Genomic DNA, 22,238 nt, shown 5'->3' with positions numbered 1-22,238 from the left:
ATTAAAAAGAAAACAGCAGCCATGTGTGGCATAATGATAGGTATATTCACCAATGGAATAGAACTGAAAGTCCAGAAATAAACCTGCACATTCATGGTCAATCAATTTTCTACGAGGGTATTAAATCCATTAAATGGGTGAAAAATAGTCTCTTTAACAAATGATGCGGGGAAAACTGGATTTTTGCATGCAAAAAAATTAATGCTGGATCAATATCTCACAATATATATGAAAATCAAATAAAAATATATCAAGGACCTAAATGTAAGAACTAAAATAATAGAACTCTTAGAAGAAAATTTAGGGGTAATATTTCCGGATCAGTATTTACAATAGATTCTTACGTACGACACCAAAAGCATGAGCAACAAAAGATAAGATTAATAAGTGGGACTTGATCCAAATTTAAGACTTTTTTTCATCAAAGGGCTTTATCAACAAGATGATAGACAACCTACGGGGGGATCCATATATCTAAAAAGGGTTTGATATTCAGAATATATAAAGAATTCCTACAACTTAGCAACAATAAGAAGAAACAACCAAATTAAAAAAAAAGAGCAAAAGACTTGAATAGAAATTTCACCAGAGAAGAAATACAAATGGCCAGCAAGCACATGAGAAGATGCTAAATGTCAGCCATAAGGGAAATGCAAATCAAAATCACAATGAGATATTACTTTACCCCAACTAAGATGGGTAAGAACAAAAAAATGGAAAACAATAAATACTGGGGAGGATGTAGAGAAATTGGAATCTGCACCCTAAGCTGGTGAGACTGTAAAATGGTACAGTCACTGTGGACTGTAGCTTTTTTTGTTATATATGTTTCAAATCTTTGGCCCTTGCCAATAATTTTAGAGCTCTTTTATAGAATTTTTTTTCATATAGTTTGTTAAAAATCTAGGGAGTCATTTTTAAAACGTTTTCTTGATTTTGCTCAGGTTGGTCTTCCTCATAGTAAGGATATTTTAAAGTCATGTACTTTCTTCTGATGAATATCTATATAATGTCTGATGGATATTTATAATTATTTTTTAATAATTGTGTATTTAATCCATTTGGAATTCTTATTCATGTATGGAACAAGAGGCTCTAAATATACACAGATACATATATATTTATAAATAATTATACCAATACCATTTATTATAGACTCTATCACTTCCAGACTGATTTGTAAGAGTCATGTTTATCATATATTAAATGTCACTTTTACACGATTCTATTTATGTTTACCTATTTGTCTAGATCTGGTAGGATTTCCAACAATGCTGAAGAAGGTCCACTGTCTTGTTGTTGGCTTAAAGGACACATCCTTACATTTTAATGATAATATGATGTTTGTTATTGGTTTCAGATAAACATGTTTCAAATGATCAGGTATTTTTCACTTATTCCACTTTTCCTTGGCAATGATATGAAGAACATTTGCTGTATTTTATCAAATATTTTTCAGTGTTTATTATACACTCATATTGCCTTTTATTTCTTAACATGATGATAATCGTTTGGGTTTTTTTTCATACTGACCCATCCTTGAATTTCTAAAAATTGAATTTATTGTGTCACATTTTTTGCATTTTTAATGTTGGCATAGAAATATCTGTAAGAAATTTTGATTCAATATTTAACTATTATTTAAATAAATGTTTTCTTTCACAAAGGACCTGTAGAATATGAAAAAAAATAAGATAAAATTTATATAACCCACAAGTTAAATGAAATGGTTGCAAATTCCAGGAAAAAATTGTATAAGAATTGTCTAACCTTCATATCTAAAAAAGTTGTTATAAAAAAAGACAGATTAATAAAAGACTTTTGGCAGAACATGACTCTCTTAAAATTATACAAAGTATGAATTTTTAATCAGAAACACGTAGCTTATAGGGAAAAAAAAGAAAAGCATTTTAAAAATTAGCTTTATGTTGGGACTATTATTTTAAATAGAAAAAATCCATTTCAAAGAAATTTCATTTCTTTGAAACTAAGCAAGCTCTATTCACTTGGCAGTGTTTCTTTCTTTCTTTCTTTTTTTTTCAAATGAGCTCTCTTAAAGAAAATATAACTTTGGGTTTTTATCCTCCTCCACCACTCCTTTTCTTCCTCTTTTTCTTCTTTATAAAATCATTTTGGCTTTAGTAGCCACAGGCAACAATAAGTTTGTATTGAATACAGGCAATTTTGAAGCCAGTAAAATGGGTTTGGGGACCTGTCTTGAGACCATGATTTCAGGAACTCTCAGATTAGAAGATGATTGTGATCAGTCAGATGACAAATCATGAAATAGGAGGACTGGGCAGAGGGCACTCCTGGGCCAGGAGTATGATCATCCTGGAGCAACTCTTGATAGCGCTCCGGTGTTGCTGGTAGAACAGATGGGTGGGCTTACTTGGTCTATTGTCCCTTTGGATCCATTTTCTTCTACGTGTAGGCATTGAAGACCTGAGTGTTGAGGTAGTAGCAGAAATGACCAGGGCTATATATTGGGTCTCAGTTGGATTCCTTTGGAATCCAATGTCTCCTTGGAAACTCTATGGGGCAGTTCTACTCTGTCCTATAGGGTTGCTATGAGTCAGAATCGACTTGACGGCACTGGGTTACTGGGTACTGTGCAAAAATGTATCTTCCCAAAAAAATAATTTTCAGAGTATGGTAGATGTCTAGACTTTTCTCACAGACAACTATTTTGCTGATTTCTAAGTAATTTCCAATGCTGAATTCAAATATTGAAAGCTTCTCACTGTCTTCTAGGAGGGATCCATTACCAAGATACCTATCCATTGTGTTTCACTGCTTATTGTTGGGACCACTGAGGGTTCTAGAAATCCTGTAGGCAATCAAAATGGGATAATCTGGCTCCCGACAAATCTGCCTCTCTTTTCTTTCTCAATAACAATATCCAGAGAGAAACCTATGAAGTATCAAAAGGCTATTCCATAGAAAAGTTTATTTTGAAGTAAAATAATAATGTTTTTTTTAATTCCTCTGAGACACCAAGCATATTAAATGAGAGTAAGTTTGTTTTTACTTCTCTTTTCTTCATTCCTTTCTCCAGTCTTCTCTCTTATTTTTATTTATTTTTTAAAATCCTTCTTCATTTGTGATAAAAGGTTTTATGTTCACTCTAAGTTTAAATAGCATAAATATTAGGAATACAGTCTATGTTCTGTAGTCATGGTGTATACATTTAATTCTAACTCTTTTTTATGTATATTCTGAGTAAGACACTGTTCTCGCACCATGTGTGATCAGACTGCCAACTGAATTAAATAGACAATATATGGGAAAAATTTTACTCTCCCCATAAAAATGCTATCTACATCACAGGTAATAAAATAATCCAAATAAAGATCATAGCCTACACCAAGTACTCTCCCCACCAGTGCACCTCATGTGCAGACGCTACCCATCTGTCAGCAGAGGCTTGCAAGTTGCTACCATGTTGAACAATTTTCATCAAAGCTTCCAAACTAAGATGGACTAGAAAGGAAGACTTGGCGATTTACTTCTGAAAATCAGCCAACAAAAACCCTATTAATCACAACTGTGCAATCCCGCAGCTGATAGTGGGGCAAGTATGGGACAGGGCACCATTCCACTACTTTGTATTTCGGGTAGCCATGAGTTGAGGCTGACTTGAGGACAGCTAACAACAACAATATATTGGTTTATCATTAATCAGTATAAATAAATGAAATAAGAAGTTATAAAAAAAATATTTTCATTAGTATTAATACTTCAAAAATGCATTGAGACCATTTCTTCTTTTTGTTAGTATTCTAGGATAGTTAGGTAACTCAGAAAGTAAAGAAAAAATTTCCCTATAAAGCTATTTGACTCCTAATATATTGATTAATTTTCAGTGGCTTCTATGACTGCCAGTTTAGCTTCTTGGGTGAATCGTACTAATATTTTTTTTACTAGGTTTTCAAATTTATCATCATGAAATTGCATTGTTTATCTTTTATATAATTATTTAACCTCATTCATAGTCCTTCATTCTAATTGCCATCATATATTTTGCCTTCTTTTTTTTTCTTAAAGAGACTTGTCACTTTCATCTATTTTGTTAGTACTTTAGAAGAATTAGAATTTATTTTTTCTAATTTTAATAATTTTTTATTTTCTGTTTTCTTAACTTTTGCTTAGTTTACCTCCTATATCTTCTCTTTGCTTTTATTTTGTGTGCCTTTTATCTGAATGTTCAATTAATATTTTAGTCATTTTTTATATAATAAAAAATCTAAAGATCTAATCTTATGAGTATGGATTAGCTCCCTCTCAGTGATTATTTTTTTCTCAAAGGATGATCCTTGAGCCAGCTGGATGTAGTTCAAAAGAGAGATGCTTAGGACTCAGTCAAAACTTCTGAATCAGAATCTCAGAAGGCAAACAACAGATAGTTGCTTTAAAAAACAAAAAAATACGAACTACAATAAAAACCTTATATATTTGTGTTTACTAAGCTCTATTATTTTCTATATAACTTGTAATTTAAGTTTAGCTTTTTTTTTTTTAATCTAACAGTAAGTTTAACAAGTGTTTTAAGTATTTTACTGATGGTTAATTCTTCTATTTTATGTCTGTTTGTTGTATTTTATCTTTCTATTGTTGATTTTTAGTTTATTACATTGTGGCAGTGTCCAAAAGCATTTTTGCTATTTAGAATTTATTTATATTCTCTTCATGACCAAGACAAAATTATAATTTAAAAAAATTATTGCAAATAAAAAAGTATGTTGATTAGATCATTCAAATTATCCATAACTAAATCACATTGTGTCTGCTTGATCTTTCAAATTCCAGAGGAGTATATTAATATCTCTTACTATGACTGGGCTTTTTCAAAATTTCCTTGTATTTCTAAGAATTTTACTTTATGCATTTCACTACTTATGTATTACTTATAAATACTTTTCATTTTTGAGTTTTTTGTTTTCATCATCAAAAATAGTTGCTGGGTTTTTTTTTGTTTTAATTTTTTTTGTTAATTTAATACTTTCAGCCTAAATTTATACTTTAATTTAATTGTATTTGCTGTATACATCTTTGCTCATTTTGTTACTTAAGTTAACTGTGCCTTTTTTGGGGTGGGGGGCTTTCTTTTAATAGAAGAATTATCCTATTCACAATTATTGTGATAACTGATACATTTTGTTTTATCCATGAACCCAAGTAGCCTTCTTCTGGTTAGCAGAAAGATGTTCATAAGGCACTGTCCATGTAGCAATGGGCTCTGGCAACTTTGGTGGTTCTTGGGTAGGACCTATGGGAAAAGAGGCTACCTGCTCAAATATATGATGGGTGCCTCCCTGCATTCCCCCAGTAGCCTGTTCTTGTATAAACCATTTCCGTTTTATTATGGAACTACATTGGGCACTGTCTTTCTTATTACAGTGTTTCTCTGACATCACCCAAGACATTATGTGTATTTCAAGTCTGATGATGATTTTATGTCCTTCTGTTATTGAGGCAGCCTCAATCAAAGCCTAACAGCAGGCAAGTAATTGCCATTCAAATGTCAGGTATGGTGCTGAAGCATCTGGAAACTTTCTAGTCCAGAGTCCCAGTGGTCACCATAGGGTGACATTTTCAAGTTTCTGCCATAAGTTCCGGTCTGCATAAGCACGTGTGGCAGACACCTCCAAAATCATGTCTGAATGTGAGTCATAAGGCCCTAAAGGCAGGGAGAGTGAGACTGTTTTCAGTAATGCAGACATAGCCTGCTGTTTCTCTGGCCCCATTCAAATGTACTTTTCTTCTGAGTAGTTTTATGGATGGGAGCCATCAATATTCCCAGATGTGGAATATGCCTTCTCTGAAATCCAAATAGACCAATGAAACATTGGGCCTCCTGCTTAGTCTTAGGGGTAGGTAGCAACGACAACTTATTCATGATTGACTGTGTCATAGGTGGCTCCTGCCCAAGTGATTCCTAGAATTTCATTGTTTTGGCAGGGCACTGGAATTTTTCTGGATATATTAACCAGCCTCTGTTGATCATGTGTGCCACCACTGTTTTCAAATCAGCCCTAACCTATCCCTCAGTGTTTGATATTAACATAATATTATCAATGTAATGTATCATGACACTTGAGATCTGCATCAAGCCCAAGTATCTTCTAACCAAATTATGACAGTAAGCCAGTGAATTCAAGTAACCCTGTAGCAATACAGTGAAAGTAAATTGGATCCTTACCACGTGAATTCAAACTGCAGCTGGTTCTTTTCCAGCTAGATTGAGATTGAGAAAGAGGCATTTGCATGATCAATCACTGAGTACCCATCTCCTTTAGCCTGCTGTATTTTCTGCATCACTGATACCATGTCTGGTTCAGTTGAAGCCACAGATGGTACTACTTTATTTAGGCCTTGATAGTCTACTGTCAACATCCATGCACCATTTGCCTTTTTCAAGGGCCTTACAGGGCTGTTATAGAGAGAATTTGTTGGCACCAACACTCCAGCATTTAGCTTGTCTTTAATCAAAGCAGTTAACTCCTTTTGTCCACTAGGTATGCTATACTGTTTTAAATTAACAGTCTGAGTGAGTTTGGACAATTATAATGGTTCCCATTTAGCAGTCCAATCAATACTGGTCTAAGGGCAGATTTACATGCCTTCAGTTTTGCAATATCAGGTAGGAGTGTTCCCCAATTAGACATAATGTTCATACCAATAATACACTCAGGTGAGGGAGATGAAAATATTTCATATGAGATTTGTTTAAATCTTCCAGTTCTCCTCCAAACTTTCACGTTAGTCCCATTAACAATTGAGTGTTTTTTGGGGTATCCCCACAGTCTAACCTTAGGCACTTTCAAGATTTTATTGACAGGTTTTGGGATTACAGTACATTGGGTTCCTGTGTCCAGGATCCCCAAGAATGTCTCTTTCCCACCCCCAGGCTATTTCACTCACACATGTACATATTTACATATAACACTGATAAAATTTATGCTAGAAATATGTTCTACTAAAGCACAAATGAAGAAGCTCTCACAGACATGACCTATATTTGGAACATAAAGAATGAGACATTGAAGAATGATATTATAGACAGAGAGATTTATGTAGGCCCAACTTTTGAGTATGTATTAGTTGAACACTGACTATGGTGTGGTTACAGTAAGACCTAAGACATAGGATGAGTCCAGACTGTGACCTGCTCTGATTGTCATGCTGAGTTTAACTTTTAGAATATAGACAATGAGGAATTAGCAGAAAATCATTAAGCACAGGGGAATGTGATCAGACAGATTTTGAGAGAGAGAGAGAAAAAACACCAACAATATCACAGAGGATAAATAGAATGAAGAACAGATGGAAGATGGGAGACAGTTGGTAAGCAAAGGAGGTTTCATATGAGATACATTTCTTAAAGTTAAAATCCATGTGATTTGTTGGCTTTTTGGATGTATAGAATCTGCAAGAGCAGAAATTCAAATAATTCGATTAATTTTTTAAGACTGACTTAATCCTTATAATCACCTTAACAAATAGCTATTACTGCCCTCATTTTAAGAGAAGATATTGAATCTAAGAGAGAACAAATACAATTCCCTATTATACATCACTGGAAAATGCTGACACTCCAAGAAGAACTCTGGTTTACCTGTCTACAGAGCTGGTGACAAAACCTCACCTCCACAAAAGTACTTTGTTGCTCTGAGTGGATGATGATTCCTTAAACAATTTCAGAAGTATAGAAGAGGAACATGTTTGGTAGTGGTGGGAGAAGTGGGATATGTTTTCCTATAGGTAAATCCAAACCATTAACTCTCTTTTATTCCAGAAAATTTTTGTGAACAGATTGCTATAGTTATTGTTGATATTTTGAAAGAAGAAAGAAGTTTTAATTGACCTTCCTCTTTATACAATTGGAGCATTAGGAAGTGGGCAGAAATAAACTTATTAGGCCTATCAAGTAAAAATGTTGTCAATATGTGAGTTAACATTTTCATGGATTTGTTCATAAATTGCCTCATCTTGGACAAGATTTTATTAACAAAATTAAGGAAGTATATGTCTTAAATCACAGTGACTGTGACCAAACATGCAAGTAAGTTTTTAAGATTAAAATTAAACTAATTTGACCAAAAACGTATATATTTCCTCAAATCATAACTTAACTCTAATAACATACCAGAAGTTACAATTATACATACATTGCTTTGAGATATACTGCTATGAAATAAAATTATTTTACCATTTAGCTCAAACCTGATAATTCATTTTTAAGGATCTAAAATTTATGACATAAAAGGGTTTAATATTTATAATGCTCCATAATAATGGGGCTTTTCTTCCCCCTCCCTTACTTTCTTTGCCAGGTTTGAAAATGTTTCATTTGAAAGGCATTTTGCTGTAAAATAAAGTGCACTTTTGGAGCTTTTGCCAGTGTAATTAATGTCATTGCACTTAAACACATCAACAAGCGCAAATCGATAGAGCTTGTACCATGAAAAATGGAACATTTTTTATTATCAAGTCCTTCCTTTGGTGCAAAAAAATCAAGAGTTATGAGTTAAATGTTCCCATATGAATTTATTTATCAAAAGGCATGTCATAATTTAAAATGAATCTTTTTTGCATTTGATGTAAAGAAATTAAAAGATAAAGCAATGGCACCAAAAATGTGTGATGGACATTTTCTGTAATTAATGTGTGAGCCTTGAGAATTCTATTAAAACTGCAATGGTTTTTTATTTAGCAAAGACTGTGATCTAATTTTTTTTTAATTTACTTCATAACTAAAAAAATACAAACTATAATAACAATATTTAAGTACATTTTAAATTACCTGTAACTCTACCACCCTAACACTATTTTCAAGTTCCTACATCTTCCATATTTTTTACATTTGTCTACAGAATTTCACATCATTGTAATCATAACTTATATACCCTTTGATAATTCAAATTTTTTGTACAGCATAATATAAACATTTTCATAATTCTACACTTTCTTTACATATTTCAAATTCCCTTTTAAACATAAGTAATAAGAGACTCATCTCACCTACTTTGGACGAGTTATAAGGAGGGATCAGTCCCTGGAGAAGGACAGCATGCTTGATAAAGTAGAGAGTCAGCGAAAAAGAGGAAGACCCTCAATGAGATGAATTGACACAGTGGCTGCTACAATGAACTGAAATATTGCAATGATTGTGAGGATGGCACAGTACCTAGCAGTGTTTTGTTCTGTTGTACATGGGATCACTATGAGTTGGAATGGACTCAACAGTACGTAACAACAACAAAAAACAAAAAGAGAAACAGCAGTTTTAGGAGAGAAAATAAGAGTTGGACTATTAAGCAAAGTTGTGAGATTATTTTGTTGTTGTTTAAAAACAGTTTCAAACAGTGTAACATCTATAATCCAATTTCTGAATCAACTTTGTGGTTATAATTGGTTTGGCATAGAGCAATGACTAACACTGACATTTTATTCTAGTGAAAATGACTCTGACCTTCATGCCACTACATTCTCCATTCCCATGAGCCCCCTAAAGTCCTAGTCCAAAGTTATTTTCTTCCCCAACCGTTTTCAACATGTGTCCCGTTCAATTACAAAATAAATTATATAAAATAGACTTGAGCGTATGTTTTTGTGTTTGTCTAAGTGCACATACATGCATTATTCTTAGAAACTTCAGGTGGCTTGTTAGGGAAATACTTTTTAAGTCTCTAATTACAGGTGAAGTCATAAAAAACTTCTTATGTCTGCACACACATATATAACCAGACACCCCTCACCATCCCTGCCACAACTTCCACTTCTTTTTTTTTTTTTTTTTTTGTCTTGTGACTGACTCTCATTGATTTTATCCCATCATCTTAGAAGGGCTAAATTGATTGGAAAAGTCCAGGATGTTGTAGTTCATCTATCTTCTCAGCACATCTGAGGAACCTAATACAGAGTTTGGGGAATTGTTGCCCAGAAGAAATGTGCAGATGGAAAATTCTCATTAAATCACCTCATTTAAATTCATTGTTTAATTTAATATCATTTCATATTTGTTAAGATTTAGATAATAAATTACACCCAGGAGACCAAATTAAAAGTAACTTGTAGTGCCATAACAACAACCCCCCACACCGACAATACCATCAAATGTGTTCCCAAGCCCCTGACTTCTCTCATGTCAGTTTCTAAAACAGATGGTCACACTTTGGGAGTAGTGATATACGTTATTCATTCTAGACAAGTAAACAGAGCATCTTCTAAATACTTAGTGATTTTCTAGGAAGTGTGGCAAATGCAAATAAAACGAAGTTTTTGACCTGAAGGGGCATAACATTTAGTTAAGGAAGCAAGACGTATTGACAGGAACCTTTACATGACATCAAATAGGGATTGCACAGTAAAGTGCTAAATAGGTCTAGGAAAATAAAGCAAACATTCCAGAGATTCAGAAAATGATAGAACTCCATGTGTGCTAATGAGAGAAGGATCTAAGAGTTGCCTTGACCCTTTTAGTATTTATCACTCCATTGTGTGGGGTATGAGAATACCATGTATCTAGGTTATCCATTAATCCTATAAATAGTTTCCAATTTATCAGTGGCTTTGCCAAATGTCAGGATCTACCTCTTGGCATTAATCTTGAGATACCTACTATTCCATCAATTTATTCATCAGTTTTTTGCTTCCACTGCAAACTTTCAAATTTGATTAAAAAATAATGGGAAGAACAAGAACATGTGACTGAATTGCAAAGGAAGTCTCATTAACATAGTCTCTTGCAGCTTTATTGCATGGCTCTGGCTCCAGCTGCTTGCCCAGATGCTGGCTTCCTTGTCTTGCCCCCTTTCCTGTTTTTGTAAATCTCCAAATCTTTCATTGATGGGGGTTTTCAAGCTACCTCTTTGGTTTGCTCTCACATGATTTTGGTCTCTTAGTTCCTTACTTTCTGTTTGGTTCACTATAGTTTTCCTAAGCACCCTAAGTTATTGGGCTAACTGACTCTTGACCAATTCCCTGGTTTCCATCTATTATCCTTCTCTTACCACTCTTCTCTTCTCAAATATTCTGTTTTATAAATTCTAACCCCCTTGATCCCTTGGATTCTCAGCAACACCTCCTTAACTCGTGGAGTCCAGTGGCCTCTACCTGGGATCCTCTCCCTGCTTTGCAAACTGGAAACTCTGAAGGCAGTAAATAATTGGTTGTCATAACTGAGGGGTGAGTTCTATTGGTATCTATTGTATATTGGCCAAGGGTGCTATTGTCTACACTATAGAATGTTTAGCAGCATCCTTGGCCAATATACAGCAACAGATCACCCTGCAAAAAATATGGATAGTGACAAGATTGAAAAACTGTAGTTTAGGCATATACAACAGCTAGAATTTAGAAGCAACAATATATTCATTTTGTCCACTCTTTTTGTATATATTAGTTTCAAAAGCTGTGTTTGTGTTTGGTTTCAATTCAATATCTGCCTATCATCTGGTACATTCAGAGAAAAAAGTAAGAACACTTTTCTGCCAGTGATTGGGTGATGACCATAATTTGTCTGAAATGGAAAGGTAACAGAAGAAAAAATCATAAGGTACAAACGTAGACGAATACATGTACTGTTACTCCCAAGTAATAAATTAAATTGAAATTCATTAAATAATGACATTAATTTAAATTATCACATTTAAAAAAAACTTCATGTTGATTGTACAAAATCTATGAGATGTTATTATTCCTAATAAGAAAAGCCCAGAGACTGTTTTTTATTTCAAGGGACTGTGTGATTACTAGAACAACTAGGGAAAATAGGACAACGTTTTAAATGTAACTGAATTATTTGACTTTTTGTTTTATATGCATAGTGACAGCTCTTAAGGTCATGAGGCCCAGGGATTCCTAGTATTACCAGAGGGGAGTTTTTGGTTTTTTTTTGTTTTGTTTTTAGTTTAGAGTGTTGTAATGCAGGAAAAAAAAAAAAAAAAATCTTGGGGGCACTTGAACTCTTATTAATCTAAAGCTGACCATAATTTAAAAAAATAAACTAAAGCTGGAAAAAAAAACATGAAAGGAGCAATAGATCTGCTCTGGATTCTGATATTAATCTCTCTATATTTTTTTCTTATGAAAATGTTAGACACAGTCTGTGAGGGTCTGGCTGGCCTGGCTTCATCTTCATGGCTCTCAGGTTTCTTATATGTGTCCCCTGACGGACTTATCCTTGACACCATATGTACTGAATGAAGTGTCCTGGCTGTGCTTGAGAGCTTTTTAATCAATCCCAAAGTGGTTTTAGGCAAAGCCCAATTAAGTATAAGATTTGTAATTAACAGATTTATGGGAAATATTTTTCTTCCCCTCAAATATACTCTATAGAATCCTGCCTTTTTTTTTTTTTTTTTTTTTTACAAATTAATGAGAATAGAGTATAATTTATCTTTTTTTTTTTTTCTTTTGTCACTTGTGATTTTGGTGTCATTTCTAAGAAATCATTGCCTAACCCAAGCCAATGAAAATTTACTCCTATGTTGTCTCATAAAATTTTATAGTTTTAGCTCTCCTATTTAGATCTATTATCACTTTTGATTTAATTTTTGTGGTTAGCTGCCTTTTTAAATCAAGTTCACTAATAGAGAATCTAAAAGAGTAGAGAATAGGTTATGATAATATTAAATAATCTGCCAGGCAACAATGCCATAAATTAACAAAAAAAATTGAGGAAATATACTAAACACATGTTTGTAAATTATTTAGGTAGAACCAATGAAAGATGACAGAATATATCTTATATATGAGTGGATAAACGACTGTCAAGCTGATAGAGTTGTTGGATTTTTCCTCTGAAAGAGTGAAGCTGAGGTGAAGGACTACTGCTTCCAGATAATCAAGATAGACCTCATCATGAAAGAGGTAAGTCTAGAGCACGGTGTTGGGTGTTGAGCAGAATGTTTGGATTGGACCGCAAAGTATTAAAAAACAGATGACTACTTCTCAAAAAAAAAAAAAAAAAACACCATTGCCGTCGAGTCGATTTCGACTCAACTCCTAGCAATCCTCATAGGGTTTCCAAGGAGTGCCTGGTGGATTTGAACTGTCGCCCTTTAGGTTAGCAGCCAATTTTTTTTTATTATTATTTCTATTGTGCTTTAACTGAAAGATTACAAATCGTCAGTCTCGCATACAAAAATTTATATACACCTTGCTATATACTCCTAGTTGCTCTTCCCCTAATGAAACAGCACACTCCTTCCCTACACTCTCTCTTTTTGTGTCCATTCAGCCAGCTTCTGACTCCCTCTGCCCTCTCATCTCCCCTCCAAACAGGAGATGGCCACATAGTCTCATGCGTCTACTTGATCCAAGAAGCACACTCTTCACCATTATCATTTTCTGTCCCATAGTCCAGTCCAATCTCTGTCTGAAGAGTTGGCTTTGGGAATGGTTCCTGTCCTGGGCTAACAGAAGGTCTAGGGACTGTGACCACCGGGGTCCTTCTAGTCTCAGTCAGACCATTAAGTCTGGCCTTTTTATGAGAATTTGAGGTCTGCATCCCACTGCTCTCCTGCTCTCTCAGGGGTTCTCTGTTGTCTTCCCTGTCAGGGCAGTCATCGGTTGTAGCTGGGTACCATCTAGTTCTTCTGGTCTCAGGCTGATGTAGTCTCTTCTCTGGTTCATGTGGCCTTTTCTGTCTCTTGGGCTCGTAATTACCTTGTGTCCTTGGTGTTCTCCATTCTCCTTTGATCCAGGTGGGTTGAGACCAATTGATGCATCTTAGATGGCCACTTGATTGCTTTTAAGACCTCAGATGCCACTCTCCAATGTGGGAAGGCCGAACTCTTAACCACTATGCCGCCAGGGTTTCCAACTACTTCTTAGCTGTATGCAAATTTCTAGCTAAGAGCTATGGCTACCCTATGTGGTTGATCTCAACACTTCCCTTCTATGTTATACTGGCTCTCAAACAAGAAATCATATGGCTTCAATTTTTAGCAGTTATTTTAATAGATGTCTTCAAACTCAAGAAGCTGAATGTATTCACTTTCAAACTTATTAATTCTTGCGTCTTCTTAATAGACAACTTGATAAGTGACAGGAAAACTTTGAGTGTTATCCTTGTATTGAATTAATCTCAAAAAGCAAATTGCCAAGTGAACTCTTCCACCCTTTTCATATTCTAATATAAAAATGAATGCTGCATTAGCAAACTGTAAACCAAAGACATCAGCTCAAATCACATTGAGGTGGAATAGTTAACTGCCTATCAAACACGATGATCTTTGGATCAGTAGGCCTTGTCACACATCTTGAACTGTGACCTGATTAAAATGAAAAGCCTAATCAACAGAATCTATGCTGCAGCTTCCCTTCATTATTTTCTCCCCCCAAAAATCACAGGCAGAATCTAGTGTCAAGAACAAATCATATTCTGACTTATATCCACACTAAACTCTTTTGCAGCCATAAAACATCCTGCAAACTGGCTTAGAGACATCCATTTTTAAACATCTGACATTAGTGATGTATATAGAGAGAGCAAAAAGCTGTAATATGCCCATCGCAGTATACTATATTTTCAGGAGAAATCTTTTTGGGAAGAAAAACTTGTGCATCAAACTTCTTTTTAGGAAGAAATGGCCCTAGCAGGGTATGAAACACTCTTTGAGAGATATTTTCCTTACTTAAGAGCCTAAAGTGCACCATAAGGTGAAATGCAATTATGTGTCATTAACATAATTTTGTAACTGGTAAAAAAAAAAACATACCAAAATACAATCTTATATTTTACTGTACCTATCTTGATTTTTCTTTATCTTGATTAAGTAACTTGCCATGCAGGTTACTACTAGTGTTTTTAAAATATATAATAAAAAGTACAAGTGCAGAAAGAGCAATATGAAGCAAAAAATACCTGTACTACTTCACGTATTGGTGCCAATGAACAAGCTGAAACAATGCCTGAGAATTTATCTAAAAATGTGGCAATGATTTCATATTTGCCCAATGCAAATAAGTCTATCAAAAGTAGACAAGTTCATTTAAAACTAGCTGGAATTATGGTGATGATTATGGCATTTGAGCAATGTTTTTAAATGAACAATCATAGGAGGCGGTAAAACAACATCTACATATGTGTGGGGCTTAATATAAAACTGGGACTATGGAGATTTCTTTTTATTATTTAATAATTATCTGATTATACTTACATAATCAGTTTTGATGAAATAAAGTTTGTTTAATTTAGCTTAAAACCTTATGTTACATGTATATACTTTAAATACAGTTTGACCAAACTATAAAATTTAAATTTGCCATGTAAGACAACTTTAGATTTCTAAAAGTTGAAAAAACCCTAACATTAGTTAACCTCTTTATATATTTATTAATTATAAGATACATCTTATACAGTTGTTTTGAGAATTAGACAGAGTATTTAAATAAAATGGCACATAATAGGTGTTAAGTAATTTTATTTTTAGTTTTTAGTATACAGTTATGGTATTGGTACATTTATAACTCCAAATGGGGACACACTCCAAATGGGGACATATAGTCTGGTTCATGAGATGACAATTGGCATAATATTCGAAAGGGTGACTGTGCCAGAAAATCTTATTATATAGCAGCTTGTATGTAGCTGTAGTTCCATAATTAATAATGAAATGCAAAAATATTTTTTAATTAATTTTTATTGTTCTTTAAGTGAAAGTTTACAAATCAGGTCAGTCTGTCATACAAAAATTTACATACACCTTGCCATACACTCCTAATTGCTCTCCCTCCAAAGAGAAAGCACAGTTCTTCCCTCCACTCTCTCTCCTCGTGTCCATCTGGGTAGCTTCTGACCCCCTCTGCCCTCTCATTGCCCCTCAAGACAGGAGATGCCAACATAGTCTCATGTGTCCACTTGATCCAAGAAGCTCGTTCTTCACCAGTATCATTTTCCATCCTCTATTCCAATACCTGTCTGAAGAGTTGGCTTTGGGAATGGTTCCTGCCCTAGGCTAACAGAGGGTCTGGGGACCATGGCCTCTGGGTTCCCTCCAGTCCCAGTCTGACCATTAAGTCTGATATTTTATGAGAATTTTTTTTTTTTTTTTTTATCCCACTGCTCTCCTGCTCCGTCGGGGTTTCTCTGTTGAGTTCGCTATGAGGGCATTTATCTGTTGTGGCCGGGCACCATCTAGTTCTTCTGGTCTCAGGCTGTTGTAGTCTCTGGTTTATGTGGTCCTTTCTGTCTTTTAGGCTCATAATTACCTTATGCCTTTGGTCTTCTTTATTCTTCCTTGCTCCAGGTGGGTCAAGACCAATTGATGCATCTTAGATGGCAGCTTACTAGGGTTTAAGACCCCAGATACCTCTCTCCAAAGTGGGGTGCAGAATGTGTTCTTAATAGATTTTATTTTGCCAATTGACTTAGATGTCCCCTGAAACCATGGCCCTCAAGTCTCCGCCCCTGCTACACTGGCCTTTGAAACAATCAGTTTACTCAGGAAACTTCTTTGCTTTTGATTTAGTCCAGTTGTTTTCACCTCTACTGTATTGTGTATTGTCTTTCCCTTCACCTAAAACAAAACTTATCTACAGTCTAATTAGTGAATGCCCCTCTCCCTCCTTACCTCCCTCCCCCCTCTTGTAACCATCAAAGAATATTTTCTTCTCTGTTTAAACTTTCTACAGTTCTTATAATAGTGGTCTTATACAATGTTTGTTCTTTTGCAACTGACTAATTTCACTCAGCATAATATCTTCCATATTTCTCCATGTTATGAAATGTTTCATGGATGCATCATTGCCCTTTATTGATGTTTAGTATTCTGTTGTGTGAATATACCATAGTTTATTTATCCATTCATCCATTGATGGACACCTTGGTTGCTTCCAACTTGTTGCTATTGTAAACAGTGCTGCAATGAATATGGGTGTGCATATACCTGTTTGTGTAAAGGCTCTTATTTCTCTAGGATATATTCCAAGGAGAAGATTGCCGGATCATAAGGTAGTTCTATTTCTAATTTTTTAAGGAAGTCCCAAATCGATTTCCAAAGTGGTTGTACCATTTTACATTCCCACCAGCAGTGTATAAGTGTTCCAGTCTCTCCACAACCATTCCAACATTTATTATTATGTGTTTTTTGGATTAATACCAGACTTGTTGGAGTGAGATGGAATCTCATTGTAGTTTTAATTTGCATTTCTCTAATGGCTAATGATTGTGAGCCTTTCCTCATGTATCTGTTAGTGGCCTGAATGTCTCCTTTAGTGAAGTGCCTGTTCATATCTTTTGCCCATTTTTTAATTGGGTTATTTGTCTTTTTGTGGTATCTATTTTAGAGATCAGGCGCTGATTGAAAATGTCTTAGCTAAAAACTTTTTCCCAGTCTGTAGGTAGTCTTTTTATTCTTTTGGTGAAGTCTTTGGATGAGCATAGGTGTTTGATTTTTAGGAGCTCCCAGTTATCTGGTTTCTCTTCTACATTTTTAGTAATGTTTTGTATACTGCTTATGCCATGTATTAGGGCTCTTAGCATTGTCCCTATTTTTTCTTCCATGATCTTTATCATTTTAGACTTTATGTTTAGGTCTTTGATCCATTTTGAGTTAGTTTTTTGCACATGGTGTGTGGTATGGGTCTTGTTTCATTTTTTTTTTTTTTTTTTTGCAGATGGATATCCAGTTATGTCAGCACCATTTGTTATAAAGATTGTCTTCTCCTCAATTAACTGACTTTGGGTCTTAGTCAAATATCAGCTGCTCATATGTGGATGGATATATGTCTGGATTCTCAATTCTTTACCATTGGTCTACGTATTTGTTGTTGTACAAGGACCAGGCTGTTTTGACTACTGTGGCAATATAATAGGTTCTAAAATCAGGTAGAGTGAGGCCTTCCACTTTGTTCTTTTTCAGTAATGCTTTGCTCCTCCAGGATCTCTTACCCATATGAAGTTGGTAATTTGTCTCTCCATCTCATTAACAAACGTTGTTGGAATTTGGATTAGAATTGCATTGTATCTATACATGGCTTTTGGTAGAATAGACATTTTTACAATGTTAAGCCTTCCTATCCATGAGCAAGGTATATTTTTCCACTTATGTTGGTCTCTTTTGGTTTCTTGCAGTAGTGTCTTGTAGTTTTCTTTATAGGTCTTTTACATCTCTGGTAAGATTTATTCCTAAGTATTTTATCTTCTTGAGGGCTACTGATTTTAAAACATACCATATCCACTTGTTCTGTTTGAATGGCCACCTCTTGGTCTAAGTATAGGTTCCACATGAGCACAATTAAGTGTTCTGGAATTCCCACTCTTCGCAATGTTATCCATAATTTGCTATGATCCACATAGTTAAATGCCTTTGCAAAGTCAATAAAACATAGGTAAACATCTTTCTCATATTCTCTGTTTTCAACCAAGATCCATCTCACATCAGCATAATATCACTCGTCTGTCAGTTTGTTATAGTGTGGTGGCTTGTGTATTGTTGTGATGCTGGAAGTTATGCTACCAGTATTTCAAATACCAACAGTGTTTCTCATGGTAGATGGGTTTCAGCAGAGCTTCCAGACTAAGACAGACTAAGAAGAAGGAGCTAGCAGTCTATTTCTGAAGAGAAATTGGCCAGCGAAAACCTTGTCAATAATAGCGGAATATTGTCTTGTATAGTGCCAGAAGATGAGCTCCACAGGTTGGAAGGCACTCAAAATATGACTGAGGAAGAGCTGCTTCCTCAAGGTAGAGTCAACCTTAATGATGTGGATGGAGTAAAGCTTTCAGAACCTTCGTTTGCTGATGTGGCACAACTCAAAATGAGAAGAAACAGCTGCAAACATCCATTAATAATCAGAATGTGGGACACACAAAGTATGAATCTAGGAAAACTGGAAGTCATCAAAAATGAAATGGAATGCATAAGGATCATTATCCTAGGTAGGCAATTGCTGAGCTGAAATTGACTGGTATTGGCCATTGTGAATTGGACAGTCATATGGTCTTGTATGATGAGAATGACAAATTGAAAAGGAATGTTCATTGCTCTTCAATTCATTGTTGAAAAGAATATTTCAAGATCTAAACTGAAGTACAATGCTGTCAGCGATAGGGTAATATCTATGTGCCTACAAGGAAGACCACTTAATGCAACTATATTATCCAAATTTACCCACCAACCACTAAGGCTAAAGATGAAGATTTTTACCAAATTCTGCAGTCTGAAATTGATCAAACATGCAACCAAGATGCGTTGGTAATTACTGGTGATTGGGAGGTGAAAGTTGGAAACAATGAAGTATCAGTAGTTGGAAAATATGGTATTGGTAGTAGAAATGACGCTGGAGATCACATGACAGAATTTTTCAAAAGAAACTACTTATTCATTGCAAATATCTTTTTCCAACAACATAAGTGGTGACTATGCACCTGGACCTCACTAGATGAAATACACACCTGGACCTCACTAGATGAAATACACAAAAATCAAATCAACTACACCTGTGGAAAGAGACAGTGGGGTGGGGGGGAAGCTCAATATTCTCAGTCAGAACAAGGCCAGGGGCTGACTACAGAACAGACCATCAATTGTTCCTGTGCAAATTCGAGTTGAACCTGGAGAAAATCAAAACAAGTCCATAAAAAACAAAATATGACCTTGAGTTTATCTCACCTGAATTTATAGACAATCTCAAGAATAGATTTGATGCCTTGAACAATAAAGACCAAAGACCAAACAAGCTGTGGAATGACATCAAGGGCATCATACGTGAAGAAAGCAAAAGGTCATTAAAAATACAGGAAAGAAAGGAGAGTCAAAATGGATGTCATAAGAGACTCTGAATCTTGTTCTTGAAGGTAGAATTACTAAAGCCAGTGGAAGAAATGGTGACATAAAAGAGCTGGACAGAAGATTTCAGAGTGGCTTGAGAAGACAAAGTAAATTATTATAATGAAATGTGCAAAGACCTGAGTTAGAAAACCTAAAGGCATTTCTCAAGCTGAAAGAACTGAAGAAAAAATTCAAACCTTGAGTTGTAATATTGAAGGATTCTATGGGCAAAATATTGAATGATGCAGGAAATATCAAAAGAAGATGGAAGGACTATACAGAGTACCTGTACTAAAAAGAATTGGTCAGCATCCAATCATTTCAGGAAGTAGTACATGGTCAAGAACTTATAGTATTGAGGTAAGAAGTCCAAGCTGCACTGAAGGCATTGGTGAAAAACAAGACTCCAGGAATTGATGGAATACCAGTTGAGAAGTTTCAACAAATGGATGCAATGCTGGAAGTACCCACTCATTTATGCCAAAAAATTGGAATGCAGCTACCTGGTCAGCTGACTAGAAGAGATCCATAACCGTGCTTGTTCCAAAGAAAGGCAATCCAGCAGAATGTGGAAATTTCAAACAATATCATTAACATCACATGCAAGGAAAATTTTGCAGCAGATAATTCTAAAATGGTTTCAGCAGTAAATCAACAAGGAATTGCCAATAATTCAAGCCAGTTTCAGAGAAAGACATGGAATGGTTGATATCATTGCTGATGTGAGATCGATATTGGCTGAAAGCAGAGAATACAGACTGTAGAACATTGATGTTCCTGATATTGAACAAGAGAAGTGAAACCAATCTTCCTTTACCACAATCCTCCTTAGGGTCAGAAATCCAACTCGGCTAAAACCTTAAATACGACGAAATTCTTATTCTAAAATTTGCATATCTTAGGCCTGAATTAAAGCATTATTCTTTGCAGGACTTCATATTTAGAAGCCCCTCCTTCCAATTCCTGAAAATAAATCTTACTTTAGTTACTTAGAGGTAAGTTTTAGCCACTTTACTAAGTTATTTATTTTTTGATGTTTCAGATAATTCCATGAGATCTGGTCTGCTTTTTCATCTAGATTCATGAATATTATTTTGAAATCATCCATTTTGAGTCAGTATATCCTTGTAGTTCTCAAAAAGGGGCAGTTCTTTGAGAATCAGCAACTGTGACTCCTGTCATGGATTGAATTGTGTCCCCCTAAAATATCTGTCAACTTGGCTAAGTCATGATTCCCAGTATTGTAATGATTGTCCACCATTTGTCATCTGATGTGATTTCCCTGTGTGTTGTAAATCATATCACTATGATGTTAATGAAATGGATCAGCGGCGCTTATGTTGATGAGGCAAGGCTCAATCTACGGGATTGGCTTGTGTCTTGAGCTGGTTTATTTTGGGATATAAAAGAGAGAAGCGAGCAGAGAGACAGGAGGATCTCATCATCAAGAAAGCAGTACTGGGAGCAGAGCACATCCTTTGGACCCAGGGTTCCTGTGCAGAGAAACTCCTAGTTCAGCAGAACATTAATGACAAGGACCTTCTCGAGAGACAACAGAGAAAGCCTTCTGGAGCTGACACCCAGAATTTTTACTTCTATCCCACTAGACTGTCGGGGAGTAAACTTCTGTTTGTTGAAGCCATCCACTTGAAGTATTTCTGTTATAATAGCATTAGATAATCAAGACAGTTCCTTTCATGCTGATTCTTACATATGACCATCACTGGATTATCCTTCCTGGTCAAGACTTAGATTAATATTGAATGGCATCATAAGAACAAGCATTTTGAATTTCATTCCTTCAGACTTTAAAGACATTAGTAAGACTTTGCCCATTTGTGTCCACAATATCACCCCATATAACATGTCATGCAAAGACATTGCTTATAGTCTGAGGAAAACGCATAGTAACTACTTTTCTAGTAATAAAACAAAAGAAAACTGCATATTTTTCTTTCTTTTTCAGTGTCTTAGGAAAGGACAGTCAATATGGGACAGCTGATTTTCCTTTTGTAACTGTATCTATTTTATATTTTTTAAGGTTTTCTTTAGTCTTAATGTGATAGGCTTTGGGTGGAAAAAATTGCATTATTTTAACAAATATAACTTAGTTGGTGGCATAATTTCATTACTGGTCCAAGTAATATCCCACTTTATATTTTTGATTTTCAATCAGTTTTATCCCCCATTCTCAATTCTATTTCTCTCTCCCAACAAACATCAATTATACATATCTCTTCATACACCTCTTTGTTTTTCCTTATAAGTATAAAATCTGTGAACCATCCAAATTGACTCCAGTGCCATCGAGTCAATTCCGACTCATAGTGACCTTATAGAACAGAGTAGAACTGCCCCATAGAGTTTTCAAGGAATGCCTGGTGGATTTGAATGGCCAACCCTTTGGTTAGCAGCTGTGGCACTTAACCACTACGCCACCAGGGTTTCCCTGTG

The sequence above is a fragment of the Loxodonta africana genome, chromosome 6 (assembly GCF_030014295.1).
Source record: "Loxodonta africana isolate mLoxAfr1 chromosome 6, mLoxAfr1.hap2, whole genome shotgun sequence".
Taxonomy (NCBI): domain Eukaryota; kingdom Metazoa; phylum Chordata; class Mammalia; order Proboscidea; family Elephantidae; genus Loxodonta; species Loxodonta africana.
This window is presented reverse-complemented; position numbering follows the sequence as displayed.